The following is a 25,409-nucleotide window of genomic DNA, read 5'->3' as shown; positions in this document are numbered from 1 at the left end:
CGCAAATTCGCACGCTTCATCTCGGCGGCATCTCGACATCGCGACCGAAAAACGGGTACCATTTTACGAGGTGTAATTAGAATCCGCGCAATAAACCGTTTCCATCAAAGGCACACATCCGCGTGTTTGGAAGACTCTCCCTGCAAAAAAAAAGTAAACGTTTTCGCTACGCGATTAAATGTTAATGTTCACAAAAAAATTTCATGTTTTTTTTTAGTTCTCTATGTTCCAATCCGGGCGAAGTTTTCAATACTTTTGCATTCATACTTTAAAGGCTTGCGTCCATCCAGCCTGGGTAATAAGTTCTTTTTTAAATTCTGCCGCCGGTTGATGCTTTGATGTTGATCCTGTTTCGGAGATAAAAGCGTCCACCACTTTGACGCATTCTCATGGAGACGCACGGTGGCGGCTGAGCGCCACTGTCCCAGAAAACCATCACTTTTACCCGTACAAAAAAAAAAAAAAAAAACCGTAGAAAAGAAAAACCCAATAAAAGAAGCACACAGGACGCGACACAGGATCTGCACAGAACTCGCACAGGCCTCGCACGCCAGGCCAGGACACCGGTACGACGAAATGAACCAAAATCGGACCTGGAAATGTAACAACACTTGGATGCGTTTTCCAAAACCCACACACCACAGGTAACTAGATGGTTACCAGCCGAAAATGCGTAATCTGTCAAGTTGCTGTTTCGATCGTAGTACACATGTGAACATCACCCAACCAAAGGCTATATATGTAAACCACACTTATGCATCAGGTTATATCCTCACTACGAGTAAACGCAAGGTGACGTGTTTTCGCTCGCTCTCACTTTTAACGGTTTTTTCGAGTGTTTTTGCGAAAAATTGATTCTGCTGTTGCTTCTAGTTACATTTCGCAGGTGGCCAAAGAGAATCGAACATGTCGATTAGAGAAGGACGTGCGCCCAATTCTAGTTCGCCGGAGTCCTTGATGGTGGTGAATCTCTCCACCTATCGGATTGAAGGCGAATTCGATGCTGGTGGCTGCGGCACGGTGTTGGTGGGCAGCCATGCCCGCTCCAAGCAGCCGGTGGTGATGAAAATGGCCAGCAAAGAGGTGGACCGGCTCCTGCTCGCCACGGAGCGCCGGATCTATGCGCGGCTGCCGAAGGCCCGTGGATGGCCCAGACTCATCGACGCCGGTACGTATCGCAAACGCGACGTGCTGGTTTTGGAGCGCCTGGGGCCATCACTGCAGGACTTACTGAACTTGTGCGGAGGACGCTTCGGTCTGAAGACGGTTTCGCAGCTAGCGCTGCAACTGCTCGACAGGCTGGAAACATTCCACGAGCTGGGGTACGTTCACCGCGACCTGAAGCCGGACAATGTCCTGCTGGGTCGCGGAACGACCCGCAAGACGCTGCACATGATCGACTTCGGTCTTGCCGAGCCGTATCGGCACCCACGCACGGGGGAACACATAGCGCAGGATGCGTTTTTCCCGTTCGCCGGAACGATCGAGTTTGCACCAGTGTTCGCTCATCTGGAGTATACACCGAGCAGGCGAGATGACATTTTGTCACTCGCCTACATGCTGGTGTTTTTGCTCCGCGGTGGCCTACCGTGGTATGGTACCGAGGAGCGATTTGATCCGGACGAGGCACTGCTTCTGAAGTTGTGCATTACGCCCAGCGAGCTGTGTAGAGGACTGCCGGCTGAGTTTCAGCGGTTGACCGAGTACGCGTTGCAGATGGAATTCTGCGACGCGCCGGACTATACCGAGCTGAAGCGGATGTTCCGGAATCTGCTGCGCCAACATTCCATGCAGCACGATTTGCATTTCGATTGGAACCGGTTTGGCTGCTAAACCAGCACCTAATTTCTTTTCTTCTCTCTCTCTCTCTCTCTTCGTTCCAGCTTTCGTAAAGTGACGTGTAAGTCACCCCAGTATAAGGCGCCGTGAAGGAACAGCCCGATGCTGGGACGGTGGCCAAATCCGATCCTCTGCCTCCTCGTGGCGCCACTGGATGTTGGCCTCTGGTGTTGTCAGACTCACCAGCGGCCTAACCAAAGAGGACGGTCAGTGGGACACCAAGCGTTTGCTCAACGAAGCTACACGTACATTTGATGCTATGGGGGTTGAAGGGAAATAAATATGTATTTATTGTATTTTAGTGTAAGATTGAGGCCATGTAAAAATACACGTATAGCATTGGAATAAATTGAAATGTACAAATGCCTATATAAAACGAGTTAATTTTCGAGTTTGCAATGATTGCAATTTTCCACTCTTTCTCGCCGGATAGCATCAACTTCAAACGTACATAGTGGGGATGTTTTCCACTGCCGACGCCGATCCACGAACACAAATTTTGATAGGCCACCTTTACATGAGCATAGCTTTCGAACGCGAGCTTATATAAGGGCGTGCGTGCGGGGCATCGATGGAAAGCTCTCGCCAAGTACTATCCGACGGTGGGGTATTGCACCTCCTCCCGCCCTCCCTGTTCCATACTGCAGGAAGGAAAACCGTCAAATTGCTTTCGAACGGAAGCTAATACAAAGCTATATCAGGCAGCGACAGACGCGTCGGTACAAGTTGTGCAACTTTTGTCTCACAAGCGTGTCCTCCTAGGAACCACTCAGCTCGACTCTTCCAGTCAAAAAACGTGAGTTTGTGTGAAATTTTCACCGTTTTACACACAGGTGTGGGAATGTTTTTCCCCCCTTCCCGGATCCATTGTTATCCCTCGTTGGATAGGGCGCGGCTAGTAGACCAAATTTGGTACGACCATTTGCGTAGGTACGATCAACACTCGTTACTCAAAATCGGAGTCAAAGTCCTTCTGCAGAACGCGCCACGGGCTGTCATTTGAAAACGGCCTCCGGAAAATTAACCGAATTTTTGTGATTCGTGATGGAAAAAGCCATCGAACACTTCAATTTACATCGAGATTTGGATGCGTGTAGCGAAAGAGAACGTTTCTCCTTCGACGCTTAGATAATCGAGATAATTCATTTGCTGCTACTCGCCATTTGTCTGAAGCATTCTTACCCCGGTTTAGTAGCGATGTCCAAATCTGCAACCGAATGTAGAGGAAAGAACTTCATTCCGGAATCAATGGCCTACAAAAATGGACAACTAAAACGAAATATCAGGGAAATGTAAAATTGTTCACACCAAACAACCTTAAAGCTTGGGTAGTTCCAAAAATATTTTATCAAATAGAAATAATGTCTCCGAAAGTCTCTGGCTCCTCTTTACCGTACTGCTCTGAGGCATTCTATCGGGGCCTTTATAGTCCAGTCCTATTCCATCACTGTTCTGCAAAAGCGGGCAGCTTTCTTTCTCACATATCATCACACACCGATTGGATTACAGAAGCCTTCATTGAAAGTGCCAAACAGGCATTCACGGTGCTGACGGAAGGAAGAACGGTTGCCACAAACTGCAGAACAATCACGAAATGGAGAAAGGTTATGGGTCCAAAACAGCCCCAGAGTTGATTGGGAAATGCAAAACAGAACCGATATAGATGATGCTAAATTCAGATGGTTCGTGTTCGAGGAGGCGAATGAGCTGCGCGATTCGTGCGCGATCGGGTTTCTCGCCATCGCAAATTGAAACTCCCTACCTTCGTTGGATCGAACACGGATCATACGCTAAGAGAATGATGCGAAGCGCATGTCTCCCATGGAACGTATTGAGACTGTAACGCAGATGAAGCTGTGCCGCAAACCACGTAACAAAGCCTTGTCGATCGAGATTCTCCTGTGTCGTGTCCCGGGTTGTGCAAACGTTGAACAAGCGAGTGCGAGACACGCACGCAATTTCTGGATGAAGGATCATCATTGACGCTTAAGTTACCCTAGCAGCGAGTATCAGATTGAAGGGCCAGCCGGGCCCCCACTTGAGTTGCAGTGGACGGCCAACGTGAAACGCAAGGAGACGTTTCAGCTTCACGTTTGACCTGGAGCCTGGAGATTGCTGCACGCGGGGGAGAGCGGTCGTTCACGGCGACGGTTTCAACAGCTAAGTTTGCCACAACAAAATATTCATTATCCCACACTGACAAGTTCGAATGATTACTTACAGGATCGGCCAGCGGAACATCAGGAGGATGGTACACCGAGAACCAGGCTTGGAAAATCCCAATCGGCTTGGAGAATGTGCTCCTACTACTTCCACCGCTGGAGCCTCAATCTGGGTGACCGATTGCGGTGAGGACGATGTTGGGATGGGCTGTTTACGGGACACAAAAGGGAAACACCACCAGGCGAGTGACGATACCGGGTGGTGAGATAGTATGCACCACCAAACACACAAGCAGCGGGAAAGGCAGCGTCGACGTACCAGGACCAGGGCATCCTGCAGCAGCACAGCGGTGTCTATGAGCAGCTGCTATGACGGCCGAATGCCACCGGTAGCAGCCATCCTTACGACAATTCCAGCGGCAGCAGCAGTACGTACGATCCACAACACCCATCGCGCAATTACTCCACCGCTACACGGCCGCGCACGGAAAGCGCATCTGAGCACGGAAAGCGCATCTGACCACGGAAAGCGCATCTGAGCACGGAAAGTGTAAAGTGAATCGGGAAAAAACGATGACAGTTGTTGAACTTGTCCCGTTCTAGCACGGGATGGGGTGCGTTGCCAAGGTGGATTATAAAAATATCAGGTGGTGGATTAGGGCCTTTGGGGGGTCGCCATAGTTGAGGGACTTTACGTCATTTTAGAACCGTTGACCATTGGTTTCCGCACACAAAGCTTAGCAAATATAACAGATTTCGATTTGTTATTATGTGCATTTTAGTGCGTGTCTATTGATTTTATCGAAAAAACGTAATATATTAACAAAAGATTTGATCATTTGTTTATGCACGAAATTTCAAATCATGCTAGCATGAGTTCTAATCTCAAGTAAATTGCGGCCATGCGGCTCGTAGATAATGAGCAATTAGTGTAAAAATTGAAAAAAATAATTATTTCTTTATTTTTATCATCCAAAATGTCGAAAACACAAAGAATTCTAGAATAAATTCACAGAATAACACAAAATAACACACTTTAATGTATGTTTCAATGTTAAATAAGAACTCACAAAGTCCAAAATATATTTTTAAAGAATATTTATTCGAAAAAATGGGGTAGATAAATTATATGAACAAATTTAATTAATGTAAACAAAGTTTGAATCCTGGGGACCTTACGTCAAGTGACGAATTGTCAAAATGCACCAGAGTCCACCACCTGATATTTTTAAATCCACCTTGGGTGGGTCGCCATAGTTGGGGGGACTTTGGTGTCATTTTAAACCCGCTACACACCGTTGGTTTCAAAAAGTATAGCAAACAGAAAACATTTTCTTTCTTGCTTATAGGCAAGTGCATTTTTGTATTTATTCATTTTATTGAACAAACATCAGAGATACAAAATCAGGCAATACTTACTGCAATTGTCCTCGTGTGTCCATGTGTGTCTCGTAGATGATGCGGAATAAAGGTGACAAAATAGCAAATAAATTAATGATTTCTTAGTCTTCGTCTCTATCTGTCCTCACCTGATCTCGGATTGCATCCACCTTGCGTAGAGCTTCGGTTGACAGTAAAAGATGCAGCGGTTCTGAATAGTACTAAATCTCGCCAATAGATGACGCTGGACATTGGGACATTGGTTCGTGTTCGAGGAGGCGAATGAGCTGCGCGATTCGTGCGCGATCGGGTGATTCGCAATTCGCCATCGCAATTCGCAAATTCGCACGCTTCATCTCGGCGGCATCTCGACATCGCGACCGAAAAACGGGTACCATTTTACGAGGTGTAATTAGAATCAGCGCAATAAACCGTTTCCATCAAAGGCACACATCCGCGTGTTTGGAAGACTCTCCCTGCAAAAAAAAAGTAAACGTTTTCGCTACGCGATTAAATGTTAATGTTCACAAAAAAATTTCATGTTTTTTTTTAGTTCTCTATGTTCCAATCCGGGCGAAGTTTTCAATACTTTTGCATTCATACTTTAAAGGCTTGCGTCCATCCAGCCTGGGTAATAAGTTCTTTTTTAAATTCTGCCGCCGGTTGATGCTTTGATGTTGATCCTGTTTCGGAGATAAAAGCGTCCACCACTTTGACGCATTCTCATGGAGACGCACGGTGGCGGCTGAGCGCCACTGTCCCAGAAAACCATCACTTTTACCCGTACAAAAAAAAAAAAAAAAAACCGTAGAAAAGAAAAACCCAATAAAAGAAGCACACAGGACGCGACACAGGATCTGCACAGAACTCGCACAGGCTACGCCAGGCCAGGACACCGGTACGACGAAATGAACCAAAATCGGACCTGGAAATGTAACAACACTTGGATGCGTTTTCCAAAACCCACACACCACAGGTAACTAGATGGTTACCAGCCGAAAATGCGTAATCTGTCAAGTTGCTGTTTCGATCGTAGTACACATGTGAACATCACCCAACCAAAGGCTATATATGTAAACCACACTTATGCATCAGGTTATATCCTCACTACGAGTAAACGCAAGGTGACGTGTTTTCGCTCGCTCTCACTTTTAACGGTTTTTTCGAGTGTTTTTGCGAAAAATTGATTCTGCTGTTGCTTCTAGTTACATTTCGCAGGTGGCCAAAGAGAATCGAACATGTCGATTAGAGAAGGACGTGCGCCCAATTCTAGTTCGCCGGAGTCCTTGATGGTGGTGAATCTCTCCACCTATCGGATTGAAGGCGAATTCGATGCTGGTGGCTGCGGCACGGTGTTGGTGGGCAGCCATGCCCGCTCCAAGCAGCCGGTGGTGATGAAAATGGCCAGCAAAGAGGTGGACCGGCTCCTGCTCGCCACGGAGCGCCGGATCTATGCGCGGCTGCCGAAGGCCCGTGGATGGCCCAGACTCATCGACGCCGGTACGTATCGCAAACGCGACGTGCTGGTTTTGGAGCGCCTGGGGCCATCCCTGCAGGACTTACTGAACTTGTGCGGAGGACGCTTCGGTCTGAAGACGGTTTCGCAGCTAGCGCTGCAACTGCTCGACAGGCTGGAAACATTCCACGAGCTGGGGTACGTTCACCGCGACCTGAAGCCGGACAATGTCCTGCTGGGTCGCGGAACGACCCGCAAGACGCTGCACATGATCGACTTCGGTCTTGCCGAGCCGTATCGGCACCCACGCACGGGGGAACACATAGCGCAGGATGCGTTTTTCCCGTTCGCCGGAACGATCGAGTTTGCACCAGTGTTCGCTCATCTGGAGTATACACCGAGCAGGCGAGATGACATTTTGTCACTCGCCTACATGCTGGTGTTTTTGCTCCGCGGTGGCCTACCGTGGTATGGTACCGAGGAGCGATTTGATCCGGACGAGGCACTGCTTCTGAAGTTGTGCATTACGCCCAGCGAGCTGTGTAGAGGACTGCCGGCTGAGTTTCAGCGGTTGACCGAGTACGCGTTGCAGATGGAATTCTGCGACGCGCCGGACTATACCGAGCTGAAGCGGATGTTCCGGAATCTGCTGCGCCAACATTCCATGCAGCACGATTTGCATTTCGATTGGAACCGGTTTGGCTGCTAAACCAGCACCTAATTTCTTTTCTTCTCTCTCTCTCTCTCTCTTCGTTCCAGCTTTCGTAAAGTGACGTGTAAGTCACCCCAGTATAAGGCGCCGTGAAGGAACAGCCCGATGCTGGGACGGTGGCCAAATCCGATCCTCTGCCTCCTCGTGGCGCCACTGGATGTTGGCCTCTGGTGTTGTCAGACTCACCAGCGGCCTAACCAAAGAGGACGGTCAGTGGGACACCAAGCGTTTGCTCAACGAAGCTACACGTACATTTGATGCTATGGGGGTTGAAGGGAAATAAATATGTATTTATTGTATTTTAGTGTAAGATTGAGGCCATGTAAAAATACACGTATAGCATTGGAATAAATTGAAATGTACAAATGCCTATATAAAACGAGTTAATTTTCGAGTTTGCAATGATTGCGATTTTCCACTCTTTCTCGCCGAATAGCATCAACTTCAAACGTACATAGTGGGGATGTTTTCCACTGCCAAGTACTATCCGACGGTGGGGTATTGCACCTCCTCCCGCCCTCCCTGTTCCATACTGCAGGAAGGAAAACCGTCAAATTGCTTTCGAACGGAAGCTAATACAAAGCTATATCAGGCAGCGACAGACGCGTCGGTACAAGTTGTGCAACTTTTGTCTCACAAGCGTGTCCTCCTAGGAACCACTCAGCTCGACTCTTCCAGTCAAAAAACGTGATTTTGTGTGAAATTTTCACCGTTTTACACACAGGTGTGGGAATGTTTTTCCCCCCTTCCCGGATCCATTGTTATCCCTCGTTGGATAGGGCGCGGCTAGTAGACCAAATTTGGTACGACCATTTGCGTAGGTACGATCAACACTCGTTACTCAAAATCGGAGTCAAAGTCCTTCTGCAGAACGCGCCACGGGCTGTCATTTGAAAACGGCCTCCGGAAAATTAACCGAATTTTTGTGATTCGTGATGGAAAAAGCCATCGAACACTTCAATTTACATCGAGATTTGGATGCGTGTAGCGAAAGAGAACGTTTCTCCTTCGACGCTTAGATAATCGAGATAATTCATTTGCTGCTACTCGCCATTTGTCTGAAGCATTCTTACCCCGGTTTAGTAGCGATGTCCAAATCTGCAACCGAATGTAGAGGAAAGAACTTCATTCCGGAATCAATGGCCTACAAAAATGGACAACTAAAACGAAATATCAGGGAAATGTAAAATTGTTCACACCAAACAACCTTAAAGCTTGGGTAGTTCCAAAAATATTTTATCAAATAGAAATAATGTCTCCGAAAGTCTCTGGCTCCTCTTTACCGTACTGCTCTGAGGCATTCTATCGGGGCCTTTATAGTCCAGTCCTATTCCATCACTGTTCTGCAAAAGCGGGCAGCTTTCTTTCTCACATATCATCACACACCGATTGGATTACAGAAGCCTTCATTGAAAGTGCCAAACAGGCATTCACGGTGCTGACGGAAGGAAGAACGGTTGCCACAAACTGCAGAACAATCACGAAATGGAGAAAGGTTATGGGTCCAAAACAGCCCCAGAGTTGATTGGGAAATGCAAAACAGAACCGATATAGATGATGCTAAATTCAGATGGTTCGTGTTCGAGGAGGCGAATGAGCTGCGCGATTCGTGCGCGATCGGGTTTCTCGCCATCGCAAATTGAAACTCCCTACCTTCGTTGGATCGAACACGGATCATACGCTAAGAGAATGATGCGAAGCGCATGTCTCCCATGGAACGTGTTGAGACTGTAACGCAGATGAAGCTGTGCCGCAAACCACGTAACAAAGCCTTGTCGATCGAGATTCTCCTGTGTCGTGTCCCGGGTTGTGCAAACGTTGAACAAGCGAGTGCGAGACACGCACGCAATTTCTGGATGAAGGATCATCATTGACGCTTAAGTTACCCTAGCAGCGAGTATCAGATTGAAGGGCCAGCCGGGCCCCCACTTGAGTTGCAGTGGACGGCCAACGTGAAACGCAAGGAGACGTTTCAGCTTCACGTTTGACCTGGAGCCTGGAGATTGCTGCACGCGGGGGAGAGCGGTCGTTCACGGCGACGGTTTCAACAGCTAAGTTTGCCACAACAAAATATTCATTATCCCACACTGACAAGTTCGAATGATTACTTACAGGATCGGCCAGCGGAACATCAGGAGGATGGTACACCGAGAACCAGGCTTGGAAAATCCCAATCGGCTTGGAGAATGTGCTCCTACTACTTCCACCGCTGGAGCCTCAATCTGGGTGACCGATTGCGGTGAGGACGATGTTGGGATGGGCTGTTTACGGGACACAAAAGGGAAACACCATCAGGCGAGTGACGATACCGGGTGGTGAGATAGTATGCACCACCAAACACACAAGCAGCGGGAAAGGCAGCGTCGACGTACCAGGACCAGGGCATCCTGCAGCAGCACAGCGGTGTCTATGAGCAGCTGCTAGGACGGCCGAATGCCACCGGTAGCAGCCATCCTTACGACAATTCCAGCAGCAGCAGCAGTACGTACGATCCACAACACCCATCGCGCAATTACTCCACCGCTACACGGCCGCGCACGGAAAGCGCATCTGAGCACGGAAAGCGCATCTGAGCACGGAAAGCGCATCTGAGCACGGAAAGTGTAAAGTGAATCGGGAAAAAACGATGACAGTTGTTGTTGAACTTGTCCCGTTCTAGCACGGGATGGGGTGCGTTGCCAAGGTGGATTCAACATATCAGGTGGTGGTGGATTAGGGCCTTTGGGGAGGTCGCCATAGTTGAGGGACTTTACGTCATTTTAGAACCGTTGACCATTGGTTTCCGCACACAAAGCTTAGCAAATATAACAGATTTCGATTTGTTATGATGTGCATTTTAGTGCGTGTCTATTGATTTTATCGAAAAAACGTAATATATTAACAAAAGATTTGATCATTTGTTTATGCACGAAATTTCAAATCATGCTAGCATGAGTTCTAATCTCAAGTAAATTGCGGCCATGCGGCTCGTAGATAATGAGCAATTAATGTAAAAATCGAAAAAAAAAATAATGATTTCTTAATTTTTATCATCAAAAATGTCGAACACACAAAGAATTCTAGAATAAATTCACAGAAGCACACAAAATAACACACTTTAATGTATGTTTCAATGTTAAATAAGAAATACTCACAAAGTCCAACATATATTTTTAAATAATATTTATTCGAAAAAATGGGGTAGATAAATTATATGCACAAATTTAATTAATGTAAACAAAGCTAGAATCCTGGGGACCTTACGTCAAGTGACGAATTGTCAAAATGCACTAGAGTCCACCACCTGATATTTTTAAATCCACCTTGGGTGGGTCGCCATAGTTGGGGGGACTTTGGTGTCATTTTAAACCCGCTACACACCGTTGGTTTCAAAAAGTATAGCAAACAGAAAACATTTTCTTTCTTGCTTATAGGCAAGTGCATTTTTGTATTTATTCATTTTATTGAACAAACATCAGAGATACAAAATCAGGCAATACTTACTGCAATTGTCCTCGTGTGTCCATGTGTGTCTCGTAGATGATGCGGAATAAAGGTGAAAATAGCAAATAAATTCATGATTTCTTAGTCTTCGTCTCTATCTGTCCTCACCTGATCTCGGATTGCATCCACCTTGCGTAGAGCTTCGGTTGACAGTAAAAGATGCAGCGGTTCTGAATAGTACTAAATCTCGCCGATAGATGACGCTGGACATTGGGACATTGGTTCGTGTTCGAGGAGGCGAATGAGCTGCGCGATTCGTGCGCGATCGGGTGATTTCTCGCCATCGCAATTCGCAAATTCGCACGCTTCATCTCGGCGGCATCTCGACATCGCGACCGAAAAACGGGTACCATTTTACGAGGTGTAATTAGAATCAGCGCAATAAACCGTTTCCATCAAAGGCACACATCCGCGTGTTTGGAAGACTCTCCCTGCAAAAAAAAAGTAAACGTTTTCGCTACGCGATTAAATGTTAATGTTCACAAACCAATTTCATGTTTTTTTTTAGTTCTCTATGTTCCAATCCGGGCGAGGTTTTCAATACTTTTGCATTCATACTTTAAAGGCTTGCGTCCATCCAGCCTGGGTAATAAGTTCTTTTTTAAATTCTGCCGCCGGTTGATGCTTTGATGTTGATCCTGTTTCGGAGATAAAAGCGTCCACCACTTTGACGCATTCTCATGGAGACGCACGGTGGCGGCTGAGCGCCACTGTCCCAGAAAACCATCACTTTTACCCGTACAAAAAAAAAAAAAAAAAAAAAAAAAAAAAAACCGTAGAAAAGAAAAACCCAATAAAAGAAGCACACAGGACGCGACACAGGATCTGCACAGAACTCGCACAGGCCTCGCACGCCAGGCCAGGACACCGGTACGACGAAATGAACCAAAATCGGACCTGGAAATGTAACAACACTTGGATGCGTTTTCCAAAACCCACACACCACAGGTAACTAGATGGTTACCAGCCGAAAATGCGTAATCTGTCAAGTTGCTGTTTCGATCGTAGTACACATGTGAACATCACCCAACCAAAGGCTATATATGTAAACCACACTTATGCATCAGGTTATATCCTCACTACGAGTAAACGCAAGGTGACGTGTTTTCGCTCGCTCTCACTTTTAACGGTTTTTTCGAGTGTTTTTGCGAAAAATTGATTCTGCTGTTGCTTCTAGTTACATTTCGCAGGTGGCCAAAGAGAATCGAACATGTCGATTAGAGAAGGACGTGCGCCCAATTCTAGTTCGCCGGAGTCCTTGATGGTGGTGAATCTCTCCACCTATCGGATTGAAGGCGAATTCGATGCTGGTGGCTGCGGCACGGTGTTGGTGGGCAGCCATGCCCGCTCCAAGCAGCCGGTGGTGATGAAAATGGCCAGCAAAGAGGTGGACCGGCTCCTGCTCGCCACGGAGCGCCGGATCTATGCGCGGCTGCCGAAGGCCCGTGGATGGCCCAGACTCATCGACGCCGGTACGTATCGCAAACGCGACGTGCTGGTTTTGGAGCGCCTGGGGCCATCACTGCAGGACTTACTGAACTTGTGCGGAGGACGCTTCGGTCTGAAGACGGTTTCGCAGCTAGCGCTGCAACTGCTCGACAGGCTGGAAACATTCCACGAGCTGGGGTACGTTCACCGCGACCTGAAGCCGGACAATGTCCTGCTGGGTCGCGGAACGACCCGCAAGACGCTGCACATGATCGACTTCGGTCTTGCCGAGCCGTATCGGCACCCACGCACGGGGGAACACATAGCGCAGGATGCGTTTTTCCCGTTCGCCGGAACGATCGAGTTTGCACCAGTGTTCGCTCATCTGGAGTATACACCGAGCAGGCGAGATGACATTTTGTCACTCGCCTACATGCTGGTGTTTTTGCTCCGCGGTGGCCTACCGTGGTATGGTACCGAGGAGCGATTTGATCCGGACGAGGCACTGCTTCTGAAGTTGTGCATTACGCCCAGCGAGCTGTGTAGAGGACTGCCGGCTGAGTTTCAGCGGTTGACCGAGTACGCGTTGCAGATGGAATTCTGCGACGCGCCGGACTATACCGAGCTGAAGCGGATGTTCCGGAATCTGCTGCGCCAACATTCCATGCAGCACGATTTGCATTTCGATTGGAACCGGTTTGGCTGCTAAACCAGCACCTAATTTCTTTTCTTCTCTCTCTCTCTCTCTCTTCGTTCCAGCTTTCGTAAAGTGACGTGTAAGTCACCCCAGTATAAGGCGCCGTGAAGGAACAGCCCGATGCTGGGACGGTGGCCAAATCCGATCCTCTGCCTCCTCGTGGCGCCACTGGATGTTGGCCTCTGGTGTTGTCAGACTCACCAGCGGCCTAACCAAAGAGGACGGTCAGTGGGACACCAAGCGTTTGCTCAACGAAGCTACACGTACATTTGATGCTATGGGGGTTGAAGGGAAATAAATATGTATTTATTGTATTTTAGTGTAAGATTGAGGCCATGTAAAAATACACGTATAGCATTGGAATAAATTGAAATGTACAAATGCCTATATAAAACGAGTTAATTTTCGAGTTTGCAATGATTGCAATTTTCCACTCTTTCTCGCCGGATAGCATCAACTTCAAACGTACATAGTGGGGATGTTTTCCACTGCCAAGTACTATCCGACGGTGGGGTATTGCACCTCCTCCCGCCCTCCCTGTTCCATACTGCAGGAAGGAAAACCGTCAAATTGCTTTCGAACGGAAGCTAATACAAAGCTATATCAGGCAGCGACAGACGCGTCGGTACAAGTTGTGCAACTTTTGTCTCACAAGCGTGTCCTCCTAGGAACCACTCAGCTCGACTCTTCCAGTCAAAAAACGTGATTTTGTGTGAAATTTTCACCGTTTTACACACAGGTGTGGGAATGTTTTTCCCCCCTTCCCGGATCCATTGTTATCCCTCGTTGGATAGGGCGCGGCTAGTAGACCAAATTTGGTACGACCATTTGCGTAGGTACGATCAACACTCGTTACTCAAAATCGGAGTCAAAGTCCTTCTGCAGAACGCGCCACGGGCTGTCATTTGAAAACGGCCTCCGGAAAATTAACCGAATTTTTGTGATTCGTGATGGAAAAAGCCATCGAACACTTCAATTTACATCGAGATTTGGATGCGTGTAGCGAAAGAGAACGTTTCTCCTTCGACGCTTAGATAATCGAGATAATTCATTTGCTGCTACTCGCCGTTTGTCTGAAGCATTCTTACCCCGGTTTAGTAGCGATGTCCAAATCTGCAACCGAATGTAGAGGAAAGAACTTCAGTCCGGAATCAATGGCCTACAAAAATGGACAAATAAAACGAAATATCAGGGAAATGTAAAATTGTTCACACCAAACAACCTTAAAGCTTGGGTAGTTCCAAAAATATTTTATCAAATAGAAATAATGTCTCCGAAAGTCTCTGGCTCCTCTTTACCGTACTGCTCTGAGGCATTCTATCGGGGCCTTTATAGTCCAGTCCTATTCCATCACTGTTCTGCAAAAGCGGGCAGCTTTCTTTCTCACATATCATCACACACCGATTGGATTACAGAAGCCTTCATTGAAAGTGCCAAACAGGCATTCACGGTGCTGACGGAAGGAAGAACGGTTGCCACAAACTGCAGAACAATCACGAAATGGAGAAAGGTTATGGGTCCAAAACAGCCCCAGAGTTGATTGGGAAATGCAAAACAGAACCGATATAGATGATGCTAAATTCAGATGGTTCGTGTTCGAGGAGGCGAATGAGCTGCGCGATTCGTGCGCGATCGGGTTTCTCGCCATCGCAAATTGAAACTCCCTACCTTCGTTGGATCGAACACGGATCATACGCTAAGAGAATGATGCGAAGCGCATGTCTCCCATGGAACGTATTGAGACTGTAACGCAGATGAAGCTGTGCCGCAAACCACGTAACAAAGCCTTGTCGATCGAGATTCTCCTGTGTCGTGTCCCGGGTTGTGCAAACGTTGAACAAGCGAGTGCGAGACACGCACGCAATTTCTGGATGAAGGATCATCATTGACGCTGAAGTTACCCTAGCAGCGAGTATCAGATTGAAGGGCCAGCCGGGCCCCCACTTGAGTTGCAGTGGACGGCCAACGTGAAACGCAAGGAGACGTTTCAGCTTCACGTTTGACCTGGAGCCTGGAGATTGCTGCACGCGGGGGAGAGCGGTCGTTCACGGCGACGGTTTCAACAGCTAAGTTTGCCACAACAAAATATTCATTATCCCACACTGACAAGTTCGAATGATTACTTACAGGATCGGCCAGCGGAACATCAGGAGGATGGTACACCGAGAACCAGGCTTGGAAAATCCCAATCGGCTTGGAGAATGTGCTCCTACTACTTCCACCGCTGGAGCCTCAATCTGGGTGACCGATTGCGGTGAGGACGATGTTGGGATGGGCTGTTTACGGGACACAAAAGGGAAACACCATCAGGCGAGTGACGATACCGGGTGGTGAGATAGTATGCACCACCAAACACACAAGCAGCGGGAAAGGCAGCGTCGACGTACCAGGACCAGGGCATCCTGCAGCAGCACAGCGGTGTCTATGAGCAGCTGCTAGGACGGCCGAATGCCACCGGTAGCAGCCATCCTTACGACAATTCCAGCAGCAGCAGCAGTACGTACGATCCACAACACCCATCGCGCAATTACTCCACCGCTACACGGCCGCGCACGGAAAGCGCATCTGAGCACGGAAAGCGCATCTGACCACGGAAAGTGTAAAGTGAATCGGGAAAAAACGATGACAGTTGTTGTTGAACTTGTCCCGTTCTAGCACGGGATGGGGTGCGTTGCCAAGGTGGATTCAACATATCAGGTGGTGGTGGATTAGGGCCTTTGGGGAGGTCGCCATAGTTGAGGGACTTTACGTCATTTTAGAACCGTTGACCATTGGTTTCCGCACACAAAGCTTAGCAAATATAACAGATTTCGATTTGTTATGATGTGCATTTTAGTGCGTGTCTATTGATTTTATCGAAAAAACGTAATATATTAACAAAAGATTTGATCATTTGTTTATGCACGAAATTTCAAATCATGCTAGCATGAGTTCTAATCTCAAGTAAATTGCGGCCATGCGGCTCGTAGATAATGAGCAATTAATGTAAAAATCGAAAAAAAAAATAATGATTTCTTAATTTTTATCATCAAAAATGTCGAAAACACAAAGAATTCTAGAATAAATTCACAGAAGCACACAAAATAACACACTTTAATGTATGTTTCAATGTTAAATAAGAAATACTCACAAAGTCCAACATATATTTTTAAATAATATTTATTCGAAAAAATGGGGTAGATAAATTATATGCACAAATTTAATTAATGTAAACAAAGCTAGAATCCTGGGGACCTTACGTCAAGTGACGAATTGTCAAAATGCACTAGAGTCCACCACCTGATATTTTTAAATCCACCTTGGGTGGGTCGCCATAGTTGGGGGGACTTTGGTGTCATTTTAAACCCGCTACACACCGTTGGTTTCAAAAAGTATAGCAAACAGAAAACATTTTCTTTCTTGCTTATAGGCAAGTGCATTTTTGTATTTATTCATTTTATTGAACAAACATCAGAGATACAAAATCAGGCAATACTTACTGCAATTGTCCTCGTGTGTCCATGTGTGTCTCGTAGATGATGCGGAATAAAGGTGAAAATAGCAAATAAATTCATGATTTCTTAGTCTTCGTCTCTATCTGTCCTCACCTGATCTCGGATTGCATCCACCTTGCGTAGAGCTTCGGTTGACAGTAAAAGATGCAGCGGTTCTGAATAGTACTAAATCTCGCCGATAGATGACGCTGGACATTGGGACATTGGTTCGTGTTCGAGGAGGCGAATGAGCTGCGCGATTCGTGCGCGATCGGGTGATTTCTCGCCATCGCAATTCGCAAATTCGCACGCTTCATCTCGGCGGCATCTCGACATCGCGACCGAAAAACGGGTACCATTTTACGAGGTGTAATTAGAATCAGCGCAATAAACCGTTTCCATCAAAGGCACACATCCGCGTGTTTGGAAGACTCTCCCTGCAAAAAAAAAGTAAACGTTTTCGCTACGCGATTAAATGTTAATGTTCACAAACCAATTTCATGTTTTTTTTTAGTTCTCTATGTTCCAATCCGGGCGAGGTTTTCAATACTTTTGCATTCATACTTTAAAGGCTTGCGTCCATCCAGCCTGGGTAATAAGTTCTTTTTTAAATTCTGCCGCCGGTTGATGCTTTGATGTTGATCCTGTTTCGGAGATAAAAGCGTCCACCACTTTGACGCATTCTCATGGAGACGCACGGTGGCGGCTGAGCGCCACTGTCCCAGAAAACCATCACTTTTACCCGTACAAAAAAAAAAAAAAAAAAAAAAAAAAAAAAACCGTAGAAAAGAAAAACCCAATAAAAGAAGCACACAGGACGCGACACAGGATCTGCACAGAACTCGCACAGGCCTCGCACGCCAGGCCAGGACACCGGTACGACGAAATGAACCAAAATCGGACCTGGAAATGTAACAACACTTGGATGCGTTTTCCAAAACCCACACACCACAGGTAACTAGATGGTTACCAGCCGAAAATGCGTAATCTGTCAAGTTGCTGTTTCGATCGTAGTACACATGTGAACATCACCCAACCAAAGGCTATATATGTAAACCACACTTATGCATCAGGTTATATCCTCACTACGAGTAAACGCAAGGTGACGTGTTTTCGCTCGCTCTCACTTTTAACGGTTTTTTCGAGTGTTTTTGCGAAAAATTGATTCTGCTGTTGCTTCTAGTTACATTTCGCAGGTGGCCAAAGAGAATCGAACATGTCGATTAGAGAAGGACGTGCGCCCAATTCTAGTTCGCCGGAGTCCTTGATGGTGGTGAATCTCTCCACCTATCGGATTGAAGGCGAATTCGATGCTGGTGGCTGCGGCACGGTGTTGGTGGGCAGCCATGCCCGCTCCAAGCAGCCGGTGGTGATGAAAATGGCCAGCAAAGAGGTGGACCGGCTCCTGCTCGCCACGGAGCGCCGGATCTATGCGCGGCTGCCGAAGGCCCGTGGATGGCCCAGACTCATCGACGCCGGTACGTATCGCAAACGCGACGTGCTGGTTTTGGAGCGCCTGGGGCCATCACTGCAGGACTTACTGAACTTGTGCGGAGGACGCTTCGGTCTGAAGACGGTTTCGCAGCTAGCGCTGCAACTGCTCGACAGGCTGGAAACATTCCACGAGCTGGGGTACGTTCACCGCGACCTGAAGCCGGACAATGTCCTGCTGGGTCGCGGAACGACCCGCAAGACGCTGCACATGATCGACTTCGGTCTTGCCGAGCCGTATCGGCACCCACGCACGGGGGAACACATAGCGCAGGATGCGTTTTTCCCGTTCGCCGGAACGATCGAGTTTGCACCAGTGTTCGCTCATCTGGAGTATACACCGAGCAGGCGAGATGACATTTTGTCACTCGCCTACATGCTGGTGTTTTTGCTCCGCGGTGGCCTACCGTGGTATGGTACCGAGGAGCGATTTGATCCGGACGAGGCACTGCTTCTGAAGTTGTGCATTACGCCCAGCGAGCTGTGTAGAGGACTGCCGGCTGAGTTTCAGCGGTTGACCGAGTACGCGTTGCAGATGGAATTCTGCGACGCGCCGGACTATACCGAGCTGAAGCGGATGTTCCGGAATCTGCTGCGCCAACATTCCATGCAGCACGATTTGCATTTCGATTGGAACCGGTTTGGCTGCTAAACCAGCACCTAATTTCTTTTCTTCTCTCTCTCTCTCTCTCTTCGTTCCAGCTTTCGTAAAGTGACGTGTAAGTCACCCCAGTATAAGGCGCCGTGAAGGAACAGCCCGATGCTGGGACGGTGGCCAAATCCGATCCTCTGCCTCCTCGTGGCGCCACTGGATGTTGGCCTCTGGTGTTGTCAGACTCACCAGCGGCCTAACCAAAGAGGACGGTCAGTGGGACACCAAGCGTTTGCTCAACGAAGCTACACGTACATTTGATGCTATGGGGGTTGAAGGGAAATAAATATGTATTTATTGTATTTTAGTGTAAGATTGAGGCCATGTAAAAATACACGTATAGCATTGGAATAAATTGAAATGTACAAATGCCTATATAAAACGAGTTAATTTTCGAGTTTGCAATGATTGCAATTTTCCACTCTTTCTCGCCGGATAGCATCAACTTCAAACGTACATAGTGGGGATGTTTTCCACTGCCAAGTACTATCCGACGGTGGGGTATTGCACCTCCTCCCGCCCTCCCTGTTCCATACTGCAGGAAGGAAAACCGTCAAATTGCTTTCGAACGGAAGCTAATACAAAGCTATATCAGGCAGCGACAGACGCGTCGGTACAAGTTGTGCAACTTTTGTCTCACAAGCGTGTCCTCCTAGGAACCACTCAGCTCGACTCTTCCAGTCAAAAAACGTGATTTTGTGTGAAATTTTCACCGTTTTACACACAGGTGTGGGAATGTTTTTCCCCCCTTCCCGGATCCATTGTTATCCCTCGTTGGATAGGGCGCGGCTAGTAGACCAAATTTGGTACGACCATTTGCGTAGGTACGATCAACACTCGTTACTCAAAATCGGAGTCAAAGTCCTTCTGCAGAACGCGCCACGGGCTGTCATTTGAAAACGGCCTCCGGAAAATTAACCGAATTTTTGTGATTCGTGATGGAAAAAGCCATCGAACACTTCAATTTACATCGAGATTTGGATGCGTGTAGCGAAAGAGAACGTTTCTCCTTCGACGCTTAGATAATCGAGATAATTCATTTGCTGCTACTCGCCATTTGTCTGAAGCATTCTTACCCCCGGTTTAGTAGCGATGTCCAAATCTGCAACCGAATGTAGAGGAAAGAACTTCATTCCGGAATCAATGGCCTACAAAAATGGACAACTAAAACGAAATATCAGGGAAATGTAAAATTGTTCACACCAAACAACCTTAAAGCTTGGGTTGTTCCAAAAATATTTTATCAAATAGAAATAATGTCTCCGAAAGTCTCTGGCTCCTCTTTACCGTACTGCTCTGAGGCATTCTATCGGGGCCTTTATAGTCCAGTCCTATTCCATCACTGTTCTGCAAAAGCGGGCAGCTTTCTTTCTCACATATCATCACACACAGATTGGATTACAGAAGCCTTCATTGAAAGTGCCAAACAGGCATTCACGGTGCTGACGGAAGGAAGAACGGTTGCCACAAACTGCAGAACAATCACGAAATGGAGAAAGGTTATGGGTCCAAAACAGCCCCAGAGTTGATTGGGAAATGCAAAACAGAGCCGATAGATGATGCTAAATTCAGATGGTTCGTGTTCGAGGAGGCGAATGAGCTGCGCGATTCGTGCGCGATCGGGTTTCTCGCCATCGCAAATTGAAACTCCCTACCTTCGTTGGATCGAACACGGATCATACGCTAAGAGAATGATGCGAAGCGCATGTCTCCCATGGAACGTGTTGAGACTGTAACGCAGATGAAGCTGTGCCGCAAACCACGTAACAAAGCCTTGTCGATCGAGATTCTCCTGTGTCGTGTACCGGGTTGTGCAAGCGTTGAACAAGCGAGTGCGAGACACGCACGCAATTTCTGGATGAAGGATCATCATTGACGCTGAAGTTACCCTAGCAGCGAGTATCAGATTGAAGGGCCAGCCGGGCCCCCACTTGAGTTGCAGTGGACGGCCAACGTGAAACGCAAGGAGACGTTTCAGCTTCACGTTTGACCTGGAGCCTGGAGATTGCTGCACGCGGGGGAGAGCGGTCGTTCACGGCGACGGTTTCAACAGCTAAGTTTGCCACAACAAAATATTCATTATCCCACACTGACAAGTTCGAATGATTACTTACAGGATCGGCCAGCGGAACATCAGAAGGATGGTACACCGAGAACCAGGCTTGGAAAATCCCAATCGGCTTGGAGAATGTGCTCCTACTACTTCCACCGCTGGAGCCTCAATCTGGGTGATCGATTGCGGTGAGGACGATGTTGGGATGGGCTGTTTACGGGACACAAAAGGGAAACACCACCAGGCGAGTGACGATACCGGGTGGTGAGATAGTATGCACCACCAAACACACACAAGCAGCGGGAAAGGCAGCGTCGACGTACCAGGACCAGGGCATCCTGCAGCAGCACAGCGGTGTCTATGAGCAGCTGCTAGGACGGCCGAATGCCACCGGTAGCAGCCATCCTTACGACAATTCCAGCAGCAGCAGCAGTACGTACGATCCACAACACCCATCGCGCAATTACTCCACCGCTACACGGCCGCGCACGGAAAGCGCATCTGAGCACGGAAAGCGCATCTGACCACGGAAAGTGTAAAGTGAATCGGGAAAAAACGATGACAGTTGTTGTTGAACTTGTCCCGTTCTAGCACGGGATGGGGTGCGTTGCCAAGGTGGATTCAACATATCAGGTGGTGGTGGATTAGGGCCTTTGGGGAGGTCGCCATAGTTGAGGGACTTTACGTCATTTTAGAACCGTTGACCATTGGTTTCCGCACACAAAGCTTAGCAAATATAACAGATTTCGATTTGTTATGATGTGCATTTTAGTGCGTGTCTATTGATTTTATCGAAAAAACGTAATATATTAACAAAAGATTTGATCATTTGTTTATGCACGAAATTTCAAATCATGCTAGCATGAGTTCTAATCTCAAGTAAATTGCGGCCATGCGGCTCGTAGATAATGAGCAATTAATGTAAAAATCGAAAAAAAAAATAATGATTTCTTAATTTTTATCATCAAAAATGTCGAAAACACAAAGAATTCTAGAATAAATTCACAGAAGCACACAAAATAACACACTTTAATGTATGTTTCAATGTTAAATAAGAAATACTCACAAAGTCCAACATATATTTTTAAATAATATTTATTCGAAAAAAATGGGGTAGATAAATTATATGCACAAATTTAATTAATGTAAACAAAGCTAGAATCCTGGGGACCTTACGTCAAGTGACGTTGTCAAAATGCACTAGAGTCCACCACCTGATATTTTTAAATCCACCTTGGGTGGGTCGCCATAGTTGGGGGGACTTTGGTGTCATTTTTAAACCCGCTACACACCGTTGGTTTCAAAAAGTATAGCAAACAGAAAACATTTTCTTTCTTGCTTATAGGCAAGTGCATTTTTGTATTTATTCATTTTATTGAACAAACATCAGAGATACAAAATCAGGCAATACTTACTGCAATTGTCCTCGTGTGTCCATGTGTGTCTCGTAGATGATGCGGAATAAAGGTGAAAATAGCAAATAAATTCATGATTTCTTAGTCTTCGTCTCTATCTGTCCTCACCTGATCTCGGATTGCATCCACCTTGCGTAGAGCTTCGGTTGACAGTAAAAGATGCAGCGGTTCTGAATAGTACTAAATCTCGCCGATAGATGACGCTGGACATTGGGACATTGGTTCGTGTTCGAGGAGGCGAATGAGCTGCGCGATTCGTGCGCGATCGGGTGATTTCTCGCCATCGCAATTCGCAAATTCGCACGCTTCATCTCGGCGGCATCTCGACATCGCGACCGAAAAACGGGTACCATTTTACGAGGTGTAATTAGAATCAGCGCAATAAACCGTTTCCATCAAAGGCACACATCCGCGTGTTTGGAAGACTCTCCCTGCAAAAAAAAAGTAAACGTTTTCGCTACGCGATTAAATGTTAATGTTCACAAACCAATTTCATGTTTTTTTTTAGTTCTCTATGTTCCAATCCGGGCGAGGTTTTCAATACTTTTGCATTCATACTTTAAAGGCTTGCGTCCATCCAGCCTGGGTAATAAGTTCTTTTTTAAATTCTGCCGCCGGTTGATGCTTTGATGTTGATCCTGTTTCGGAGATAAAAGCGTCCACCACTTTGACGCATTCTCATGGAGACGCACGGTGGCGGCTGAGCGCCACTGTCCCAGAAAACCATCACTTTTACCCGTACAAAAAAAAAAAAAAAAAAAAAAAAAAAACCGTAGAAAAGAAAAACCCAATAAAAGAAGCACACAGGACGCGACACAGGATCTGCACAGAACTCGCACAGGCCTCGCACGCCAGGCCAGGACACCGGTACGACGAAATGAACCAAAATCGGACCTGGAAATGTAACAACACTTGGATGCGTTTTCCAAAACCCACACACCACAGGTAACTAGATGGTTACCAGCCGAAAATGCGTAATCTGTCAAGTTGCTGTTTCGATCGTAGTACACATGTGAACATCACCCAACCAAAGGCTATATATGTAAACCACACTTATGCATCAGGTTATATCCTCACTACGAGTAAACGCAAGGTGACGTGTTTTCGCTCGCTCTCACTTTTAACGGTTTTTTCGAGTGTTTTTGCGAAAAATTGATTCTGCTGTTGCTTCCAGTTACATTTCGCAGGTGGCCAAAGAGAATCGAACATGTCGATTAGAGAAGGACGTGCGCCCAATTCTAGTTCGCCGGAGTCCTTGATGGTGGTGAATCTCTCCACCTATCGGATTGAAGGCGAATTCGATGCTGGTGGCTGCGGCACGGTGTTGGTGGGCAGCCATGCCCGCTCCAAGCAGCCGGTGGTGATGAAAATGGCCAGCAAAGAGGTGGACCGGCTCCTGCTCGCCACGGAGCGCCGGATCTATGCGCGGCTGCCGAAGGCCCGTGGATGGCCCAGACTCATCGACGCCGGTACGTATCGCAAACGCGACGTGCTGGTTTTGGAGCGCCTGGGGCCATCACTGCAGGACTTACTGAACTTGTGCGGAGGACGCTTCGGTCTGAAGACGGTTTCGCAGCTAGCGCTGCAACTGCTCGACAGGCTGGAAACATTCCACGAGCTGGGGTACGTTCACCGCGACCTGAAGCCGGACAATGTCCTGCTGGGTCGCGGAACGACCCGCAAGACGCTGCACATGATCGACTTCGGTCTTGCCGAGCCGTATCGGCACCCACGCACGGGGGAACACATAGCGCAGGATGCGTTTTTCCCGTTCGCCGGAACGATCGAGTTTGCACCAGTGTTCGCTCATCTGGAGTATACACCGAGCAGGCGAGATGACATTTTGTCACTCGCCTACATGCTGGTGTTTTTGCTCCGCGGTGGCCTACCGTGGTATGGTACCGAGGAGCGATTTGATCCGGACGAGGCACTGCTTCTGAAGTTGTGCATTACGCCCAGCGAGCTGTGTAGAGGACTGCCGGCTGAGTTTCAGCGGTTGACCGAGTACGCGTTGCAGATGGAATTCTGCGACGCGCCGGACTATACCGAGCTGAAGCGGATGTTCCGGAATCTGCTGCGCCAACATTCCATGCAGCACGATTTGCATTTCGATTGGAACCGGTTTGGCTGCTAAACCAGCACCTAATTTCTTTTCTTCTCTCTCTCTCTCTCTCTTCGTTCCAGCTTTCGTAAAGTGACGTGTAAGTCACCCCAGTATAAGGCGCCGTGAAGGAACAGCCCGATGCTGGGACGGTGGCCAAATCCGATCCTCTGCCTCCTCGTGGCGCCACTGGATGTTGGCCTCTGGTGTTGTCAGACTCACCAGCGGCCTAACCAAAGAGGACGGTCAGTGGGACACCAAGCGTTTGCTCAACGAAGCTACACGTACATTTGATGCTATGGGGGTTGAAGGGAAATAAATATGTATTTATTGTATTTTAGTGTAAGATTGAGGCCATGTAAAAATACACGTATAGCATTGGAATAAATTGAAATGTACAAATGCCTATATAAAACGAGTTAATTTTCGAGTTTGCAATGATTGCGATTTTCCACTCTTTCTCGCCGGATAGCATCAACTTCAAACGTACATAGTGGGGATGTTTTCCACTGCCAAGTACTATCCGACGGTGGGGTATTGCACCTCCTCCCGCCCTCCCTGTTCCATACTGCAGGAAGGAAAACCGTCAAATTGCTTTCGAACGGAAGCTAATACAAAGCTATATCAGGCAGCGACAGACGCGTCGGTACAAGTTGTGCAACTTTTGTCTCACAAGCGTGTCCTCCTAGGAACCACTCAGCTCGACTCTTCCAGTCAAAAAACGTGAGTTTGTGTGAAATTTTCACCGTTTTACACACAGGTGTGGGAATGTTTTTTCCCCCTTCAAGGATCCATTGTTATCCCTCGTTGGATAGGGCGCGGCTAGTAGACCAAATTTGGTACGACCATTTGCGTAGGTACGATCAACACTCGTTACTCAAAATCGGAGTCAAAGTCCTTCTGCAGAACGCGCCACGGGCTGTCATTTGAAAACGGCCTCCGGAAAATTAACCGAATTTTTGTGATTCGTGATGGAAAAAGCCATCGAACACTTCAATTTACATCGAGATTTGGATGCGTGTAGCGAAAGAGAACGTTTCTCCTTCGACGCTTAGATAATCGAGATA

The 25,409-nt window shown here is 47.4% G+C and overlaps 4 long non-coding RNA genes across 5 annotated transcripts; all 4 read right to left on the bottom strand.

Annotated features, from left to right (window-relative positions):
- Nucleotides 1-1,857: 1,857 nt before the first annotated feature.
- Nucleotides 1,858-4,581, bottom strand: LOC133393634 (uncharacterized). 2 transcript variants are annotated; one of them, XR_009766291.1, is made up of 3 exons: nt 4,321-4,581; nt 4,061-4,209; nt 1,858-3,999 (listed from the first exon to the last, which is right to left on the bottom strand). It is a non-coding gene; the product is annotated as an uncharacterized LOC133393634 (long non-coding RNA). The 2 variants fall into 2 exon arrangements; XR_009766290.1 differs by having other exon boundaries at nt 1,858-2,096.
- Nucleotides 4,582-7,570: 2,989 nt separating this feature from the next.
- LOC133393633 (uncharacterized) lies at nt 7,571-10,533 on the bottom strand. The gene is made up of 3 exons (XR_009766289.1): nt 9,922-10,533; nt 9,662-9,810; nt 7,571-7,809 (listed from the first exon to the last, which is right to left on the bottom strand). It is a non-coding gene; the product is annotated as an uncharacterized LOC133393633 (long non-coding RNA).
- Nucleotides 10,534-13,193: 2,660 nt separating this feature from the next.
- LOC133393641 (uncharacterized) lies at nt 13,194-16,305 on the bottom strand. The gene is made up of 3 exons (XR_009766299.1): nt 15,545-16,305; nt 15,285-15,433; nt 13,194-13,432 (listed from the first exon to the last, which is right to left on the bottom strand). It is a non-coding gene; the product is annotated as an uncharacterized LOC133393641 (long non-coding RNA).
- A 3,861-nt stretch (nt 16,306-20,166) lies between these two features.
- LOC133393642 (uncharacterized) lies at nt 20,167-21,836 on the bottom strand. The gene is made up of 3 exons (XR_009766300.1): nt 21,150-21,836; nt 20,888-21,036; nt 20,167-20,826 (listed from the first exon to the last, which is right to left on the bottom strand). It is a non-coding gene; the product is annotated as an uncharacterized LOC133393642 (long non-coding RNA).
- Between the last annotated feature and the right edge of the window lie 3,573 nt (nt 21,837-25,409).

Source organism: Anopheles gambiae, chromosome 3 (assembly GCF_943734735.2).
Source record: "Anopheles gambiae chromosome 3, idAnoGambNW_F1_1, whole genome shotgun sequence".
Lineage (NCBI taxonomy): Eukaryota > Metazoa > Arthropoda > Insecta > Diptera > Culicidae > Anopheles > Anopheles gambiae.
Note: the sequence above shows the minus strand (reverse complement) of the source record. Positions and strands in the feature narration are given on the sequence as shown.